The 19,187-nt window shown below is 48.2% G+C and overlaps 1 protein-coding gene across 4 annotated transcripts in view; it reads left to right on the top strand.

The window, feature by feature from the left end:
- The window catches only part of ARHGAP39 (Rho GTPase activating protein 39), a 74,496-nt gene that overhangs the window by 8,487 nt on the left and 46,822 nt on the right, over positions 1–19,187 (top strand). The window contains exon 1 of one of the 4 annotated variants that reach the window (XM_087825577.1): positions 4,740–6,578. The exons of the other annotated variants lie outside the window; for them this stretch is intronic. The gene's annotated coding sequence lies outside the window, so the exon portion shown is untranslated. Of the gene's footprint in view, positions 1–4,739; positions 6,579–19,187 lie in introns of those variants that run through there. 4 annotated transcript variants of the gene reach the window in all.

The raw sequence follows: 19,187 nt of genomic DNA, 5'->3' as shown, positions 1-19,187 counted from the left end.
TCCTGGGGTGGTGGCAAGAAGTCCAGTGGGCAGTGGGGGAGTGAGGCACTGGGTCCCTGATCAGTTTCTGAGATGCTGGGTGTGGCTGATGAAATACTGGTCCCTGTGCAGAAGATGAGCTGGACTGACTCAGTCCTGACTCGGGCGATTGACCACCTGAGCCTCAGCTGTGTCTGTGGATTAGAGTATATCTGTCCTGTTTATTTTCTATGGGTGTTGTAAAGCTGAAGCAAGACTGTGTTTCAGGTGATCCTGTGAAATACTGAGTGTTATATGTGTATAAAGTTTTAAAACATTAATTTTCACACTGAGAAGCCAACAGTCAGCAGAGCACGTTTTCTATCCTCTTGCAGCCTGGTTGAAGAGGAGACAAACCCTGAGTGTAGACAGCTGCAGTATGAACAGCACTGGTGTGTGAACAGGAGAGTCACCTGCTCACAGTCATCACTGGCAGATGGGTGCCGGGGCCTGGGTGGATCTGAGCCCGTCTGTCTGCACTCCGGCTGCCCTGCTGCTTCGCTCTGTCTGCACCTTCCTTGCAGCTGCTCTAGGCCCAGCACTAGTCAGCATGGCTGGTGCTTCCTTCATCACTGGGCTTCACAGCAGTGGTGTCCCTGAGACACTGGCTGTAGTTTTCTGTTATGGTCCCTCCAGCCGTCTCCTTGGATTTCTGTGTGGCCAGCACATTCTTCCTGGCAGTTAGGCTGGTGATGAGCAGAGACAGTGTCCGTCCCCACCCACAGTCTCGCGTTATTTGTGCATCAGGCCATATGTATCACTAGTAAAGGGAAGGCTGCTTCTAGACACCAGATATTGTTTTTTCTGTTTAATTGCAGTGTTGGCCTTTTATATTCAAAATCCGGCTGTGCTAGTAGGATTCCTACTTCTTCTGACTCAAGCCCAAGAAGTAGTAGCTTCCTTGTCGTGCAGCCTTCTTTCAAGGCTGCTTGGGTCCCGGACGGGGTTGCTCAGGGGTAGAATGGAGCCCTCCTCCATTGGTTTGGCAGGACTGGACATCTGCTCTGTGTTTGCCAGCCCTCCTGCATTCATCAGGCTGTCACCTGCTGTGTGCCAGCCTCTTGCCACTCAGGTGTCCTGACATGGAGACAGGCGAGGCCCAGAGTGGATTGTGATAACCTCATGTGGACAGCAGGGGTGGAGGCGTGCGTGGGGTCTTGGGAAGACCCGTAGGTGGCTGCTAGCCCCCGTTGGGGTGTGGAGTTTAGGTGGGCTTTCTGGAGGAGGGAGTGTGTCATCTAGAAAGGAAGGGCATCTGTGACTGAGTCTTCAAGGGTATTCACCAGGCAGAGGAACACTGCGAGGGAGGCAGGAACGGCCACTGCGTGGCGGAGCTTCCTGCAACACTTGGTGCTGGGGTATCCAGTGAGGCAGGGATGGGTAGGGCGGAGATCATCGGGTAAGTGCAAGGCTGAAGGGGGTAGCCTAGTGTCCCGCCTGCCATCATGGCCGGTGATGCCATGATGCCCATGAGCCCAGAGAGCGATTCTGTGAGAGTCTCCTGTACCAGGCCCTCCAGGCCCCTTCTTTTCCAGGACACATCAGGGCTAATGAGGGCTTACGTGAAGATACCGTTTACTTGATCTGGTGGGTTTTTTTTTCAGAGGAAGGGAGAGGTAGAAACATCAATGATGAGAGAGTCATTAATCAGCTGCCTCCTGCATGGTCCCTACTGGGCATCGAGCCTGAAACCCCAGGCATGTGGCCCGACGGGGAATCAAACTGTGATCTCCTGGTTCATAAGTCAGTGCTCAGCCAGTGAGCCACACCAGCCAGGCTGTTCTATTTTCAATGATAGCATAAATCATTTGCAAGAGCCTGGCTGGGAAATGCTGTGGGCAGGGGCTCCATCAGCATCCCTCAAGCCCCGTTTGGTGGCCCCAATGCAGGGCGTACCTCACAGTAACCATGGAGTCCTTAGAGAGCACTTCGTCTGAGTGGACACTGTGCTTGTTGACCCTACACTACCTGCCTCCCTAGCGAGCCAGCGAGAGACAAGAAAGACAAGGGCTGGTCAGGTGTCCTGTGGGAGGAGGGAGTGTGCCTTCAGCATTGTTGGAATGTGATTGGGTGGTTATACTTCCCAGTCATCCATCCCTTGGAGTGCTGTGTGGAGGTGCTGGGGCCAGTCTGCAGGGTGGGACGGCTGCCCCCTAAAGCAGAGTTGGGAGTGACAGACAAGCAGCAGGGCCCTCAGGGTGGGAGCCTAGGGCAAGGCAGGCTGAGTGTCAGGAGGAGACAGAAATATGGAAACAGGTTCAGGTGTAGCAGGTGTCAGAATTCCACTTCTTATGGCAGAATCATGTTTCATCCTATGACTCCACCAGATTTAGAGCCAAGCTTCCAACAGGCACAGGCCATTCTGCAGGAAGTGTGGGCTGTGCAGGGAGATAGGGCAGGGCATTGCGAAGAAAGGAGCATAGAACAGAATGAGCACCTCACAGCAGAAATGAGACTCTATTCGCAGATGGATGAAGTGGATGCCATCACCCAAAATAAGAACAGAAAGACAGGTGAAAAATAGGGGGAAACGGAACAGCAGAGGCTGGTCTGGGAGGTTCAGAGAGGTGGCCCAGCAGCTAGAGAAGGAAAGGAGCCCAGCAGGGGGGACGGGGCTGTAGTCACCACACGGCAGGGGGACCTGGGAGCACTGTCTAGATTGACAAGTACACTCCGTGGAGCCACAGCCAAGTCATCCCTCAGCTGTCAAATAGAATAAAGGTGTTTTCAAAATTTACCTCCCACCTAGCTTTTTTCCGGAAAAAAGAAATGGGAGCCAGGAAAAGGCTGGCATGGAAGGGGAGGTGATGCCCCCAAGAGCAGAAGTCAGAGCACCGGGCACCTCTGGATCCACCCCTCCAGTGGCTGCCCGGGAGGCCTGTGCCCTCTGTTAACCACCTCCACCTTTGTCCAGCCTCAAGTCACCTTGGCTGTCCCCTCCAGCCCACTTGCTCACTGCTTGTATGCTAGTGGCCACCTGAGTGGCCAGACCCAATGAGGATGGATGTCTGGGCTTCTCTGTGGGCCTAGGAAGACAGTTTTTGTTGAGCCCAGTTTTCTAGACTGCATTCAAAATGGGCTGCTCAAGTGTAGCTTTCAGAGTGTTGGTGGGAAGAAGGGTCACCAGCAAGCGTGGTGAGAGCTTGGCCGGGCAGTTTCTGGGCCATGTCCATGCAGGGGGGACACACACAGACACACACACAGACACACACACAGACACACACACAGACACACACACACACACACACCACCACCCCCCCCCCCACTCCGCTGTTTTCTCCAGCAGGCCGTGGGCTGTCAGAGCTGCAGCTCACATCTCTCAGTGAAAGTATTCTGGAGTTTTCAGCTAAAATCAGACTCTGTACCCACCATGGTTGCCCTTGCCACCATGTGGTGGTGTTTTCCTGTACCAGCTCAGACTTTCAGTGCACACCTGCTGCACATTTTCACAGCTTAAAACAGCCAGCTCTTGACCTGTTCACCGGGCTACCACCCTGCTGTCCCTATACCCGCCTCCTGCCTGCTCCCTTGAGCCCATCCCCCACTTCCTGTCTCCAGACCACCAGCACCCTCTCCTCCCCTCAAGTCATCTCTGCTAGTTCATGTCACCCTGGCTTGCTGCCCGTTCCCCTCTCCTGCTTGTAAACATACTGATTAGGAAAAGCGGAATTTCTGTTACATGTTGATTTCTTCTAAACTTGTATCCAAAACTCAGACTTTTTCCAGCACCACCGAGGAGCATGGCCACAGGCTTGCTGTTGGACATGCAGAGGGAGTGCCTGTGACAGTGTCCCCACAACAGGCTGGCCCAGCCCACCCTAGTGCTCTGTCCCTCCAGTCTTCCTTGTGCCTGCCACCGGGGTGGTCACCTGTTAGGGGGTGCGCATGGGGTGCAGTGAAAGGGGAGACTCCATTACACAACACACCACACAGATGCAGGACGCTGCAGCTATGTCACAGATGACACACATACTTTGAGCCAAGACTCCATCCAGCAGCTACTGAGGAGTGAACCGATGCATCTTGGGAGGATGCCTGACTTCGAGGGTCAGGGGAGTGCGGTTGAGATCTGGAGGAACAGACGTGCTGCCCATAGTCTAACAGTGGGGCACTGAGGTGCAAGGAAGTGGGGCTCCCTGTGTACCATGCTGGGAGCTGGGGTTAGAGAGAATGGGACAGCACTTACCTAGAAGATTGGTCTGTGTCCTCAGGGCGGAATTGGAGACTCCCACTTGCCCTCCCCACCCCTTACACAGCAGCTGAAATCCCCCCCCCCCCCCCCCCCCCCCCCCCCCCCGATGATTACCACCTGTGGCCCAGCTTTAGCGATAAGGGACCCTTTGTCCCCTAAGTGGCTCCTTCCTGAGGGACCGGCTTCAGGGACAGCAGATCCAATGCCCAGTGGCGGGTCTCCTCCCCATTTTATTTCCACTTCCTCATGTGTTTTCAAGAAACTTCTCCCCACTGGGAACAAAGTGGCCCGAAAGCTCGTGCTTTCAGCAGGCAGGGTTGTTTTGCCACCTTGGTGCTGTGCCCATCTTGGTGGGGGTGGGTGGGTAGGGGCCACTCACATACCTGGACAGCCCTAGGGAAAGGGGTCTCTAGAGGAGGGGAGGGGAGGGGAGGGGAGGGGAGGGGAGGGGAGGGGAGGGGAGGGGAGGGGAGGGGAGGGGACAGAAGCTTAGACAGGTGGGTCCCCAGCCCTTGAGGTGCTGGCTGGGCCCAGTGGCAGCAGCGGGAGCTTCAGAGCACCAGTTCAGACATTGGTCTATTAAAAATGGGACCTAGGGATTCTGCCTCGTAAGCCCCATTTTCTGTCTTGGGAGGTGAGGACAGACAGCTGCTACTTCCTCGGGCGTGGAAAGGAAATGGGATGGCGTTTGTACAGCTCTTGCAAGTGTTATACTGTATACAGTAGGTGTTACAGGTCGTCGTGGAGCTGGCGTGTCTCCATAGGTTCTCTGAAGGGGAAGGGGCTGTGCTCCAGGCCAAGCCGTGTGTGGTGAATGTCACACTAGCTGCCCCTCCCTGTTTGTGTAGCTATTTACCGAGTGATTACTATTACACATATTGTAGGCTGTCTCCTGATTTATTCTCCAGTCACTGGACAGGGTCATCATACACTGCACGTCAAGTACAGACCCCCTGCTGTGCACATGGCCAGCTTGACGTTCCCTGCCCTGTGCAGTGCTGTGGTCAGCAGGCCAGGCCGGTGCTGGAGAGACTTCGTGGAGCTCTGCGTGGCTGGTAGGGTCTGGGCTCCAGTGGATCAAGCAGCTGCAGCCTCACCTGTTCATAACATGTGGCTGGCTATCAGCCTTCTGGCCCCTGCAGCTGCTGGCTTTGGGAGCACCTCATCCACATCCCTCCTTTTTCCCTTCAGCAGGCTGCCTTAGGGTGACTCTGTCCTGCTTCTCTGCTGGCCTGTGCATCCTGCACAGAGACAGGCTGGACAGCCCATCCTTGGACATTTGTTGAGAACTCAGGTTAGAACATGGTATGTGGTCAGTGTTCAGGAACGTCCCGTGGATGGTAGGAAAGGATCCGAGCCCTGTGTGCCCATGAGATGAGGCGTGGTTAGCCGAGCCCTCTTTTGTCCGAGAGGTTCTGTCCCGCGCTCACCTCCTGGGATGTGGGACAGCCTGTTTGTAGCAGCGCCTCTGCCGGACATTCATGGAGCTGCACCAGTTTTCTTGTCAGTGTAGCTTCACCCTTCTTGACTTTCTTTTTTTTTCTCCTCTCCTAGATTGGGATTCATTTGCTGGGCTTCCATAGTGGCTGCTCTGGATGTTTTAACACACAGAATTCACTTATCAGAATCTAAACTTAACCATTATTTTTACTGTTCTCCATACAATTCAGAGACCTTAGAACACTGTGAGTGTGGTGATTTCCATCTGCCCTAGGCCTGACCCCTCGGTGCCCCACCTCATCCCTGGTTCAGCTGGTGCCTGTGGCCTCCGCCCTGGTCTGTCGGGCTTTCTGTCCTCCACTGCTGCTTTCAAGCTGCACCGATCCTCCAGGTCTGCTGCTGGCCAGGCCCTCAGATGCACGTTCCTGGTTTTCCTTAGTGTTTGCCCTCTGAGGTTCTGAACTATCTTCCCAACTCATCAATAGACATAACATTTTTTGAAAATAGTTTAAAACTCTCATATTGTTTATTCTTTCTTAGAGGGCTGGTCAAAGCTATGTCATCATTATTGTGACAGAAGTGGACCTGTTTACACCCATGGGTTTGTCTCCAGCAGGTGCTGCAAGCCAACACTGCTGCTCCCAGTCCTCCCTGCATCTGGCCACGCTCGGCCCTTCCTAGAAGTTGCTGGCCTTTCTGTTACTGGGACTTGGAAGAAAAAAAGCCTGTGACAGACAGAGTTGGTGAAATGTTTCTTGGATTTATCAAGAGTTTTGAGGAAACTCTGGCAACTAACTGGAAGGGACTCCCCCAGAGGCAGTGGAAGCCCCTCACAGACCATTGCTGACAGAGGGTGCCGCCCCCCGAGGCCCTCCTGTGCCCAGGATCCTGTGCAGACCCAGCAGTCCCTGACCCGGCTTGTTTTCAGGTTACATACTCTTCCTGATGTTTTTCTAAAAAATATATCTTTATTTTCAGAGAGAGGAAGGGAAAGGGAGAGAGATAGAAACATCAAAGATGAGAGAGAGTTGCGGGATCGAGCCCACAACCCGGGCATGTGCCCTGACCGGGAATTGAACTGCGATCTCCTGGATCATAGGTCAATGCTCAACCACTGAGCAACACCGGCTGGGCTTCCTGACGTGACGTTTTTCTGCTCTGCTTTCTATTAGATTAAAAGTTTCTTTTGTTTTATTTTCACTGGTGTTGATGAACATTTCATGGTAAGGCCCCAAGCGAAGCCTCTGTTCTCTGTAACCACTCATCAAATTGACCTGCCTATGTGGTTTTCATTAAAAATGTCCTTTTATGCTTTTTATTTAAAACACTGTATTAAATTGAGTGGAGTGGCAATAGTTAATATGAACATATAGGTTTCAGGTGTGGGTTTCTGTGTTACAAGATCTGTATATTGCTCTGTGTGCCCTCCACCCAAAGCCATATCTTCTCCCATCACCATATATTAAGACCCCTTCACCCTCCACCCCCTTCCCTCTAGCAGCCACCACACTGCTCTTTGTGTCCACTATTTTCAGTTTTATATCCCACATATGAGTGAAATCGTATGGTTCTTAGCTTTTCCTGACCGACTTATTTCCCTGAGCATAATATTCTCGAGGTCCATCCATGTTGTGGCAAATGGCAGCATCTCACCCTTTCCACGGCTGAGTAGTGTCCATCGTGTGCATGTCCCACATCTTCTTTGTCCAGTCCTCTATCGCAGGACACTTTGGTTGTCTCCACGTCTTGGCCACCATGAATAATACTGCAGTGAAAGTGGGGGTGCATATATCTTCGCGAAACCGTGTTTTCGTTTTTCCAGTATACACCCAGGAGAGGGATGGCTGGGTCATATGGTGGCTCTATTCTTAACTTGTTGAGGAATCGCCAGGCTGCTGTCCACAGAGGCTGTGCCAGTCTGCATTCCCACGAGCAGTGAGGGAGGGCTCCCGTCTCTCCACAACCCCTCCAGCACGTGATTGCTCGTCTTGTTGATAACAGCAACTCTAATAGGTGTGAGGTGGTATCTCACGGCAGTTTTTGTATTTCCCTAATAGCTAGTGAGGTTGCACATCTTTTCATATCTATTGGCTGTTCGTATGTCTTCCTGGGAGAGGTGTCTGCTCAGGTCCTCTGCCCACTGTTTGGGTTGTTTGGTGTTGAGTTTTATGAGTTTATATATTTTGGAAATTAAACCTTTGTGGGAGCTACTGTTTGAAAACACCATCTCCCATCTGGTTGGCTGCCTCTCTGTTTTGTTGTAAGTTTCTTTTGCTGTGCAGCTTTTTAGTTTGATACAGTCCCATTCACTTATTTTTGCCTTTACTTCCCTCGCTTTTGGGGTCAAGCTCATAAAATGTTCCCTAAAACCAAGGTTCATAAGTTTGGTACCTATATTTCTTCTATGTAACTTACTGTTTCAGGTCTCACATTTAGGTCTTTGATTCATTTTGAGTTAAATGTTTTTGTACATGAGGACAAACTGTAATCCAGTTTTATTCTTTTGCATATAGCTTTCCAGTTTTCCCAGCACCATTCATTTATTTATTTTTTATGTATTTATTTTTTTAAATTTAGCTTTATTGTTGAAAGTATTACAGGTGTCCCATTTTTCCCCCCATTGACCCCCTCCATCTCGCTCCCACCGCCTCCCCAAGTCTTCACCCCATTATAGTCTGTGTCCATAGATTATGCATATATGCATATAACTTCTTTGGTTAAGCTTTCCCCCCTCACCCTCCTTCCCTGTGAGAACAGTCTGTTACATGCTTCAATATCTCTGAATCTATTTAGTTTGTCAGTTTCTTTTATTCATTACCTTCTACTTAAAGAAGACCCATCAACATTTCATATTGTACCAGCTTGGTGCTGATGAACTCCTTTAACTTTTTCTTATCTGTGAAGGTCTTTATCTGACCCTCAGTTCTAAATGACAGCTTTCCTGGGTAGAGTCATCTTGTTTGTAGGTTCTTGCTTTTCATAACTTTGAATCAATTTCTTGCCACTCCCTTCTGGCCTACAAGGTTTCTGTTGAGAAATCAGCTGACAGTCGTATGGGAGCTCCCTTGTAAGTAACTAACTGCTTTTCTCTTGCTGCTTTAAGATTCTCTCTTTGTCTTTAACCTTTGGCATTTTAATTATGATGTGTCTTGCTATGGGCCTCTTTGGGTTGGTCTTGTTTGGGACTCTCTCTGCATCCTGGACTTGTAAGTCGATTTCTTTCCCCAGATAGGGGAAGTTCTCTGTAATTATTTTTTCAAATAGGTTTTCACTTTCTTGCTCTCTTTCTTCTCCTTCTGGCATCCCCCACAATGCAAATGTTGGGACGCTTAAAGTTGTCCCAGAGACTCCTCACACTATCTTCATATTTCTGGATTCTTTTTTCTTCTTGCTCTTCTGGTTGGGTGTTTTTTGTTTCCTCATGTTCCAAATTGCTGATTTGATTCTCAGCTTCCTCTCCTCTACTGTTGACTCCCTGTAAATTATTCTTTATTTCAGTTTGTGTGGCATTCATTTCTGACTGGTTCTTTATTATGTCATTGATGATATCACTAGTTTCCTTAATAGTTGTACTAAGATCCTTGAGCATCCTTATAACCATAATTCTGAACTCTGTATCTAGTAGCTTGCTTTGCTCCATTTCATTTAGTTCTTTTTCTGATTTCTTCTGTTTTTTCCTTTGGGATATGTTTCTTTAGTCTCCACATTTTGGCTGTTTCCAGGTGTTTGTTTCTTTGTATGAGGTAGAACTGCTATGTCTCCTGGAATTTGTAGAGTGGCTTTGTGTAGTAGGTGTCCTGTAGAGCCCCTTGAGTGTCACTCATGGATATGGTAGGGTTGTAATCCAGTGTGGTCAAAGCTGACCACCAGGTGCACTGTCTCTGGGGTCTCCTGGGAGGTACAAAGTCAGCCTCTGCCTGTGCCCTGCCCAAGGCTACCCAGCATGAGCTACACAGCAGTCAGTAGATGACTACTACGTGTGCTGGGCTTGGAGGTGTCCAGGAGAGACCAAGCTATGAACCAATGCAGGCTGCCATAAGTGCCAGTCCTGGGGCCACTTATCAAAATGTATGGGGCACGCTGAGGCCAGCTGCTGCTTGTTTGAGAGATTTTAGGAAAGTCCTAAACATGAGACTAGAGAGGCTACTTGCATATAAAAGCCACTGGAAATGGCTTGGATGAGCTTGCAAGTAGGGAGGGGTGAGGTCTCCAGGAATCAACAGGGTGGGGCCAAAGGTGTAAGTCAAGTTGATGGAGATTCCAAGAAGGTGCCTGCCTGCCAGCTCTGTGCAGGGAGGGCTTGCCTAAGGAGCAATGACCTCTGCCAGCTCTTCTGTCTGGGAGAAAGCTGCCCCTCCAGCTCTCTTCCTGAATCCAAGCAAGGTAGTTCCTCCCCAGATGTCCCAGGTTCCTTTCAATATGCTGCCCAGTGGTGGACCTCAGAGGGAGTGTATCTGAATCTGTGCACCAGCCCTTTAAGAGGAACTGCACGGGACTGCCACAGCCTTCGTGTCCCTCACCCACAGTCCCCGCTGGTTTTTACAGACTGAAGTTGTGGGACTTCTTTTCCCAGCACTGAAACCCTGGACTGGGACGACTGATGTCGGAGTGAGACCCCTCGCACCTCTGGGAAACCTCCAGTGCTGAGATATCCCGCCAGGTTTTAAACTGTGGCACCAGGTGTGGGACCATGGCCACGTCTCTGCAATTCAGCCCTGATTCCGCACCTCGTCTCCACCCCTCCTATGGGTCTCAATGCTTCTTCAGTTCCTTCATTGTAGGACTTCTGTTCAGCTAGATTTCAGGAGGTTCTGAATGATGGTTCTGTATTTTAGTTGTAATTTTGATATGGTTGTGTGAGGCGGCAGGTACCGCGGTTTCCTACACCGCCATCTTGTCTCTCCCCCAGCACCATTTATTGAAGAAACAATCTTTACTCCATTGTGTGTTTCTGGCTCCTTTGTCGAAAATTACCTGCCCATGTACATGTGGTTTTATATCTGGCCTCTCTATTCTGTCCCACTGATCCTTGTGTCTCTTTCTGTGCCAATACTATGCTGTTTTGATTATTGTAGCTCTGTAGTATAATTTGAAGTCAGGTAGTGTGATATCTCCAGCTTCATTCTTTTTTCTCAGGGTTGCTTTGGCTATTCAGGGTCTTTTGTGGTTCCCTACAAATCTGATGGTTTCTCATTCAATTTCTTTAAAAAGCGACATTGAGATTTTGATGGGGATGCATTAAATCTGTGTATTGCTTTGGGTAATATGGTCATTTTAGCCATGTTGATTCTTCCAATCCATGAACATGGGGTATTTTCCCATTTTGCTATGTCTTTTTCAGTCTCTTTCAATAATGCTTTGTGATTTTCAGCATATAGATCTTTCATGTTCTTTGTTAAGTTTATTCCTAGGTAAGTTTTTGTTGTTGTTGCAGTTGGGAAAGGAATTGTTTTTTTTCATTTCTTTTTCTGAAGTTTTGTTGTTAGTATACAGGAAAGCAATGGGTTTTTGTACATTGATTTTGTATCCTGTAACTTTACTATATTTGTTTATTGTTTCTGATAGTTTTTTTGGTGGAGTCTTTAGGGTTTTCCATATACAGAACTATGTCATCTGCAAAAAGTGACAGTTTTACTTCTTCCTTCCCTATTGGATGCCTTTAATTTCTTTCTCTTGCCTGATTGCTTTGGCTGGGACTTCCAGAACTATGTTGAATAAGTGGTGAGAGTGGACATCCTTGTCTTGTTCCTGATTCTAGAGGAAAAGCTTTCAGTTTTTCACTTTGAGTATGAGGGATTATCATATATGGCCTTTACTTTGATAAGATAGTATCCTCCTATTCCCATTTTATTGAGTGTGTTCATCATAAATGAATGTTCCATCTTATCAAATGCTTTTTCTGCATCTCTTGATAAGATCATATGATTTTTACCCTTTCTTTTGTTAGTGTGATATATTACATTGGCCGATTTATATATGCTGAACCATCCTTGTGCACTTGGGATGACCCCCACTTGATCATGATGTATTATTTTTGATGTACTGCTGCATTCGATTTGCTAGTATTTTGTTTAGGATTTTTGCATCTGGATTCATCAGAGATATTGGTCTGTAGTTTTGTTTTTTTTGTGGTGTCCTTGTCAGGTTTTGGTATCAGGGTTATATTGGCCTCATAAAATGTGTTAGGAAGTATCACCTCTTCAATCTTTTGGAAGAATTTGAGATGGATAGGTATCAAATCTTCTTTGAACCTTTGGTAGAATTCACTGGTGAAGCCATGTGGTCCTAGACTTTTCTTTTTTGGGAGGTTTTTGATGGTGGTTTCAATTTCCTCGCTGCTGATCAGTCTATTTAGATTTTCCAATTCTTCATGATTTAGTCTAGGAAGGTAAATATTTCTAGGAACTTATCCATTTCTTCTAGGTTATTGAAGTTGGTAGCATATAGTCTTTCATGATATTCTAGTATGATCCTTTGTGTATTTGTGACTTCTGTGGTGACTTCTCTTTCATTTCTGATTTTGTTTATATGAGTCTTTCCCTCTTTCCCCTTAGTGAGTCTAGCCAGGGGGTTGTCAATGTTATTCATCTTTTCAAAGAACCAGCTCTTTGTTTTATTAATTTTTTTTTTTTAATATATCTTTATTGATTTCAGAGGGAGGAAAGGAGAGGGGGAGAGAGAGAGATAGAAACATCAATGATGAGAGAGTCATTGATTGGCTGCCTCCTGCACACCCTCGACTGGGGATCAAGCCCGCAACCCGGGCATGTGCCCTGACCAGGAATCGAACCCTGATTGCCTGTATCCTAGGTCGATGCTCAACCGCTGAGCCACGCCCGGCCGGGCTGTTTTATTAATTTTTGTATAGTCGTTTTGTTCTCTATTTCATTCAGTGCTGCTCTAATTTTTATGATTTCCTTTCATTGACTTTGAGCTGCTTTTGTTCTTCCTTTTCTAGTTAAGATGTGACGTTAGGTTGTTTACTTGGGATTTCTCTCATTTTTTGAGATAGGCCTGTGATGATATAAACTTCCCTCTTAGTACTGCTTTTGCTGCCTCCCAGAAGTTTCAATATGTTGCACTGTCATTCTCATTTGTCTCTATATATCTTTTGATCTCTTATTTCTTTTTTGACCCAGACATTTTTTAGGAGTATGTTGTTTAATCTTCATGTATTCATGGGTTTCGTTACTTCCTTTTTACAGTTGATTTCTAATTTCAAGGCATTGTGGTCAGAGCATATGCTTGGTACAATTTCTTTTATTTATTATTTATTTATTTATTTATTTAATTTACCTTTATTGTTGAAACTGTTACAGGTGTCCCATTTCCCCCCCCAATTGACCCCCTCCACTTCACTCCCACCCCCTCTCCAGGCCTTTATCCTGATATTGACTGTGTCCGTGGGTTATGCATATATGCATATAACTTATTTGGTTAATCTCTTCACACCCTCCACCCCCCTTCCCTCTTTCCTGTGAAATATGACCGTCTGTTGCATGTGTCAGTGTCTCTGGATCTATTTAGTTCATCAGATTCTTTTGTTCGTTAGCTTCTTCTTAAAGAAGACCCTTCAACATTTCCTGTAGTGCTGGTCTGGTGGTGATGAACTCCTTTAGCTTTTTCTTATCTGAGAAGCTCTTTATCTGACCTTCAATTCTAAATGATAGCTTTGCTGGGTAGAGCAATCTTGGTTGTAGTTCATGTTTTTCATTACTTTGAGCATTTCTTGCCACTCCCTTCTGGCCTGCAAGGTTTCTGTTGAGAAATCAGCTGACAGTCGTATAGGTGCTCCCTTGTCAGTAACTAATTGCTTTTCTCTTGCTGCTTTTAAGATTCTCTCTTTGTCTTTAACCTTTGGCATTTTAATTATGATGTGTCTTGTGTGGGCCTCTTTGGGTCCCTCTTGTTTGGGACCCTTTGTGCTTCCTGGACTTGTAAGTCAAAGTCTTTCCCCAGGTAGGAAAAGTTTGCTGTAATTATTTTTTCAAATAGGTTTTCAATTTCTTGGCCCCTTTCTTCCCCTTCTGGCACCCCAATAATACGAATGTTGGGCCTCTTGAAGTTGTCCCAGAGGTTCCTTATACTGTTTTCATATTTCTGGATTCTTTTTTCTTTTTGCTCTTCTGGTTGGGTGTTTTTTGTTTCCTCATGTTCCAAATTGCTGATTTGATTCTCAGAGTCCTCTACTCTACTCTTGATTCCTTGTAAATTATTCTTCATTTCAGTTCGTGTAGCCTTCATTTCAAATTGATACTTTATTATGTCATTGATTTTCTCAGTTATTTCCCTAATAGTCGTCAGCTTAAACATGCTTATAAACAAAATTCTGAACTCTGTATCTGTTACCTTGCTTGGCTCTATTTCATTTAGTTCCTCTTCTAGAGATTTCTTCTGTTCTTTCCTTTGTGACCCGTTTCTTTGCCTCCACATTTTGGCTGCTTCCAGGTGTTTTTTTTTATGTATTAGGTAGAGCTGCTATGTCTCCTGGAGTTTGTAGAGTGGCTTTGTTTAGTAGGTGTCCTGTAGGGTTCAGTGGCTCAGCCTCCCAAGTCACCTGAGCTGGGCCTTCTAGGTGCTCCCCTGTGTGGGCCCTGTGCACTGTCCTCTTGTAGTTGAGCTTTGGTTGCTGTTGGCGTCACTGGGAGGAATTGACTCCCCGGCCAATCAGCTGTTTGGACCAGCCGCAACTACAGCCAAAGAGCTGCTGTGCTGGAGACACCCCTGTGGATCAGGATTTACTTCCGTGGGGCTTTGGTGTTCACCGAGTGTGCCCCTTTAGTGTGTCACTTGTGTATGTGGTAGGGTTGTAATCCAGTGTGGTCGAGTCTGACCACCAGGTGCAACTTTCTCTGGCGCCTCCCAGGAGGTGCAAAGTCAGCCTCTACCAGTGCCTTGCCCAGGGCCACCCAGCATCAGCTACACAGCAAACCATAGTTGGCTGCTACTTGTGCTGGGCTTGGAAGTATCCAGGAGAGACCAAGCCATGAACCAATGCAGGCTGCTGCTAGTGCCAGGCCTGGGGCCACTTATCAAGCTACATGGGGCCCGCTGCTGCTTGTTTGAGAGATTCTAGGAAAGTCCTAAGCATGAGGCTCAGGAGGTCACTTGCACAGAAAAGCCCCTGGAAATGGCTTGGATGAGCTTGCAGGTGGGGGGGGGGCTCTGGGAATCACTGGGGCAGGGCCAAAGGTGTGAGTCAGGTGCTGGCGATTCAAATATGGCGCCTGCCTGTTGGCTGTGTGCGGGGAGGACTCGCCAAAGGAGCAGTCGCCTCTGCAGCTCTTCTGCCTGGGAGAAAGCTGCCCCTCCACCTCTTGCCCCGATTTCAGGCAGGTTAGTTCCTCCCCAAGTGTCCCAGGTTCTTTTCAAGCTGCTGCCCAGCGCTGGTTCTCAGAGGGAGGGTGTCTGAGTGAGTCCGTGCGCGGGCCCTTTAACAGGAGCTGCTGGGGCTCCCGCAGCCTCCATGACCCTCAGCCACAGTTCCTGCTGGTTTTTACAACCTGAAGTTGTAGGGACGTCTCTTCCTGGCCCTGGATCCCTGGGCTGGGGGCCTGCTGTGGGGCTGGGACCCCTGACTCCTTCGGGAAACCTCTGCCGCTGAAATGTCCCTCCTGAGTTTATCTGCAGCACCTGGTGTGGGCCTGGAGCCACGTCTCTGCTATCCAGCCCCATCTGCCCTCGTCTCTACCCCTCCTACCACTCTAAATGCTCCTTCAGTTCCCTGCTTGTAGGGCTTCTGTTCAGCTAGATTTCAGAAGGTTCTGAGTGATGGCTGTTTTGTATTTTAGTTGTAATTTTGATGTGGTTGTTGGAGGCGACGCGTACAGCTGTTACCTACGCCGCCATCTTGTTTCTCCTCTTTTTTTTTTTTTTTAAATATACCTTTATTGATTTCAGAGAGAGGAAGGGAGACGGAGAGAGAGTTGAAACTTCAGTGATGAAAGAGTTGTCATTGATCGGCTGCCTCCTGCAAACCCCCAACTGGGGATTGAGCCCTCAACCCAGGCATGTGTTCTGACCGTGAATTGAACCTCGATCTCCTGGATCCTAGGTCAATGCTCAACCACTGAGCCACATCCAGCCAGGCTCCAATTTCAATCTTCTTGAGTTTGCTGACACTACTTCTGTTACCCAGCATATGGTCGGTCTATCCTTAGGAATGTTCCACGTGCACTGGGGAAGAAGGTATAATCTGATGTTCTGGGATGAAAGGCTCTGTGAACATCAATTATGTCCACTTGGTCTAGTATTTCATTTAAGGCCAATATTTCTTTACTGATTTTCTGTTGGTCGATCTGTGTAGAGCCATCAATGGAGTATTAAGGTCCCCAGCTATGATTGTGTTTTGAACTGTTTCTCCTTTTAGTTCTGTGAGTAGTTGTTTTATATATTTTGGTACTCCCTGGTTGGGTGCATATATATTACTTCTCCTTCATATTTAAAGGGTAATTTTGCTGGATATATTATTCGTGACTGTTAATTTCTCTCTTTCAGACGTTAGAATATTTGGTTCCACACTCTCCGGCTTGTAGAGTTTCTGCTGAGAAGTCAGGTGAAATTCTGATAGTTTTTCCTTTGTAGGTAACTTCTTTTCCCTGGCTGCTTTGAGAATGTTTTTCTTTGTCATTAATTTTTTAGTTTTAACACAGTGTGCCTTGGAGAGGGCCTCTTTGGATTGAGGTTATGAGGTGTTTTGTTTGCTTCTTGGATTCAAGGATCTAGTTCTTTCCATAGGTTTAGGAAGTTCTCATCCACTGTTTGTATGAATAGACTCTCTGTTCCCTTCTCACTCTCTTCTTCTTCTGTAATACCTATTATTCTAATATTGCTTTTTTCTGATGGAGTCAGATGTTCTCGTAGAGCTCTTTCATTTTTCTTTATGCTCAGGTGTCTCTCTTCTTTCCCCTGCATCATTTTTAGATTCCTATCTTCAATATCACTAATTCTTTCCTCCATCTGGCTGGCTCTGTTTTCTATGCTCAGTAGCTCATTCCTAATTTCCTTAATTGCATGCTTCATTTCCAGGATTTCTGATTGGTTCTTCTTAAAAGTTTCAATCTCTTTGGTAAAGTACTTGTTTTGTTCATTGATTTGTTTTCTGAGTGCACTGAATTGCCTGCCTGTATTTTCTCGCGTCTCATTGAGTATTTTCAGAACTGCAATCTTCAAATCTTTTTTAAAAAAATATATGTTTTCATTGATATGAGAGAGAGGAAGGGAGAGGGAGAGAGAGATAGAAACATCAATGATGAGAGAGAATCATCTATCAGCTGACTCCTGCCCACCCTCTACTAGGGATCGAGCCCACGACCAGGACATGTGCCCTGATCAAGAATCAAATTGTGACCTCCAGGTCTATGGGTTGATGCTCAACCACTGAGCCACAACGGTTGGGTTCCTTTTATGCTTTTGAAAGCATTGAGCGTGCTGTAGTTCTGTCCGGCTCCTAGCCCTCCATCCCTCATGCTCTTAGGTGTGGAGTGGGAAGTCCTGCTCTTGATTCTATTTCTGAAAACAACTTTATTTTACTACTCTTTCTGAAAGGGAGTCTAGCTGACCTTAGGCCCCTGGTTGCCATTCTCAGCTCTGACTCCCTGGGTTCAGTTCCCAGTACGTGGTCGCAGACCAGATCTTCAGTGGCTGCTTGCCCCATCCCCACCCCCACCACCCAGTGAATTGCCTCTTCTCCTGTGCCCTGTTCTGCTGCATGGGTTTGTGTGTTTGTGGGAATTGTCAAACTGCATTTGAGAAATGTCTGCTGGTCTTTCACCTTGGGGGACAGGGTCCTACTTGGGGGGGGGGTGCTGGGCCTTCCATAGTGAGTCAGACCTCCCACAGAATGTGAGCGTCTAGCGTCCTGGGGGCTGGCCCCTCTCTTTGACAGGTCCTATTTATTTTTCTAGTTGCTCACCGCCACCCAAGGACTTTATAGCCGCCGTGGCCTGTGGGGAGTCTCGAGATATCCCCTCATTGCATTGACCCCTCCCTTCCCTTATAGTCACCATCCCCGCCAGTCACCAGGTGCAAAAGGGGCTCATGGAGACGTCCGAGGCTAGGCCAGGTGCAGGGGTGGCCATGGTAGTGGAGGATGTCTCTGAAGGAGTGAGGAGCAGCACCTGGGAAGGGCCTATCCAGACCCCATCAGGCCTATTGCTGTTGGTCACACACACATACACACACAGTCACAATATGCTCTCATGTGTTCATACATACACATCTGTCTGCAGTCACAACATGCTCTCATGTGCTCATATATACACATGTCCACACATAGAACATGCACTCAGGTGCTCATATATACACATATGCCCACACAGTTACAACATGCTCTCATGTGCTGACACACAAACACACACACACACTGTCATAACGGGCTGTAATGCGCTGACATACATACACATGTCCACACACACAGTCAGCACCACCCAGTGTGTGCAGGCAGAGCTGCCAGCCTAGCGGGAAGGAAGGTGCAGGGGCGCCCTGGGGACAGTGCTGGGGCGGCCATGTTTGTGAGTGAGGAGCAGGGGCTGCAGGCCTCGTTCTAGGAGCAGATTGCAGCTTCCTGAGGATCATTCTCTGCACCAGCCTGTGAGGAGCCAGCACAGAGCGTCTTCTGTTCCAGAGCCTGTGTGGGAAGTTGGCATCAAGGACCTTCTCGCCCACTAATGACTGGAATTTTCCCACAGTGGGGACGGGGAGATGGGGGGATGGCAGGAGGCCCAGATGGTGATTAAGGGGCTGCCAGAACATGGTATGTATTTGTCAGCATCTTGCCTTGCTCTGGGTGTGTCCCTTGCCTGGGATCTGTCCTGCTGTCACACCCAAACCTCAGAGCGTCAGCACAGGCCAGGTCTGTCCAGCAAGTGACCCTGGACCCCTTTCTGCTTATCTGTAGGAGGACTGAGGTGGAGGGAAGGGTAGCCACAAGAGCCCCAGGTGTGAAGTATCCACAGAGGTGCTGTGCCTGCAGCTGCTGAGAGTATGATTGGTGCTCAGCAAAGGGCAACTGTTGTCACATCAAGTGAATTTTCCATGTTATTTACTGGCTCGTGGGTGCCAGGTGCTCCCAAAGGCAGGGTCTACAGGAGGAAAGGTGGGAGGCCCTCAGTGAGCGCTGAGCCCCATTTCTTCACACAGATGCAAGGTTCTGGTGCCTGCCGCCTCCTCGTTGGGGAGCATATCACTAGAGGCCCAGGTTCACAAGGGGCAGCCCATGGCAGAGCGGTGGGGAGATGGGGTGCTGTGTGTTGGGGGCTCCAAGCCCTCAGGGTTGGGAAGGCAGGGCTGCTCCACTGTTTCATCTAAGAGGCTTTGGTTGGAGTGACTTTCCAAGTGATGAGCCTCCTTCAAGTGGGGGATCTACATGGAGGATTTTGGGAGAGTCGGCCAGGATCAAGTGTGGGACCCTTCCACAGGATGGCAGCTTCCTTTCCCAGGAAACAGGCAGCAAACCCACACCAGGAGGCTGTGATGTGAGTTCATGTGAGTTCTGTTTTTAAGGCTCATAGGAGGTCACCAAACAGAAGAGAGGGGC

The sequence above is a fragment of the Miniopterus natalensis genome, chromosome 16, assembly GCF_054644295.1.
Source record: "Miniopterus natalensis isolate mMinNat1 chromosome 16, mMinNat1.hap1, whole genome shotgun sequence".
In the NCBI taxonomy this organism is placed as follows: Eukaryota; Metazoa; Chordata; class Mammalia; order Chiroptera; family Miniopteridae; genus Miniopterus; species Miniopterus natalensis.
Note: the sequence above shows the minus strand (reverse complement) of the source record. Positions and strands in the feature narration are given on the sequence as shown.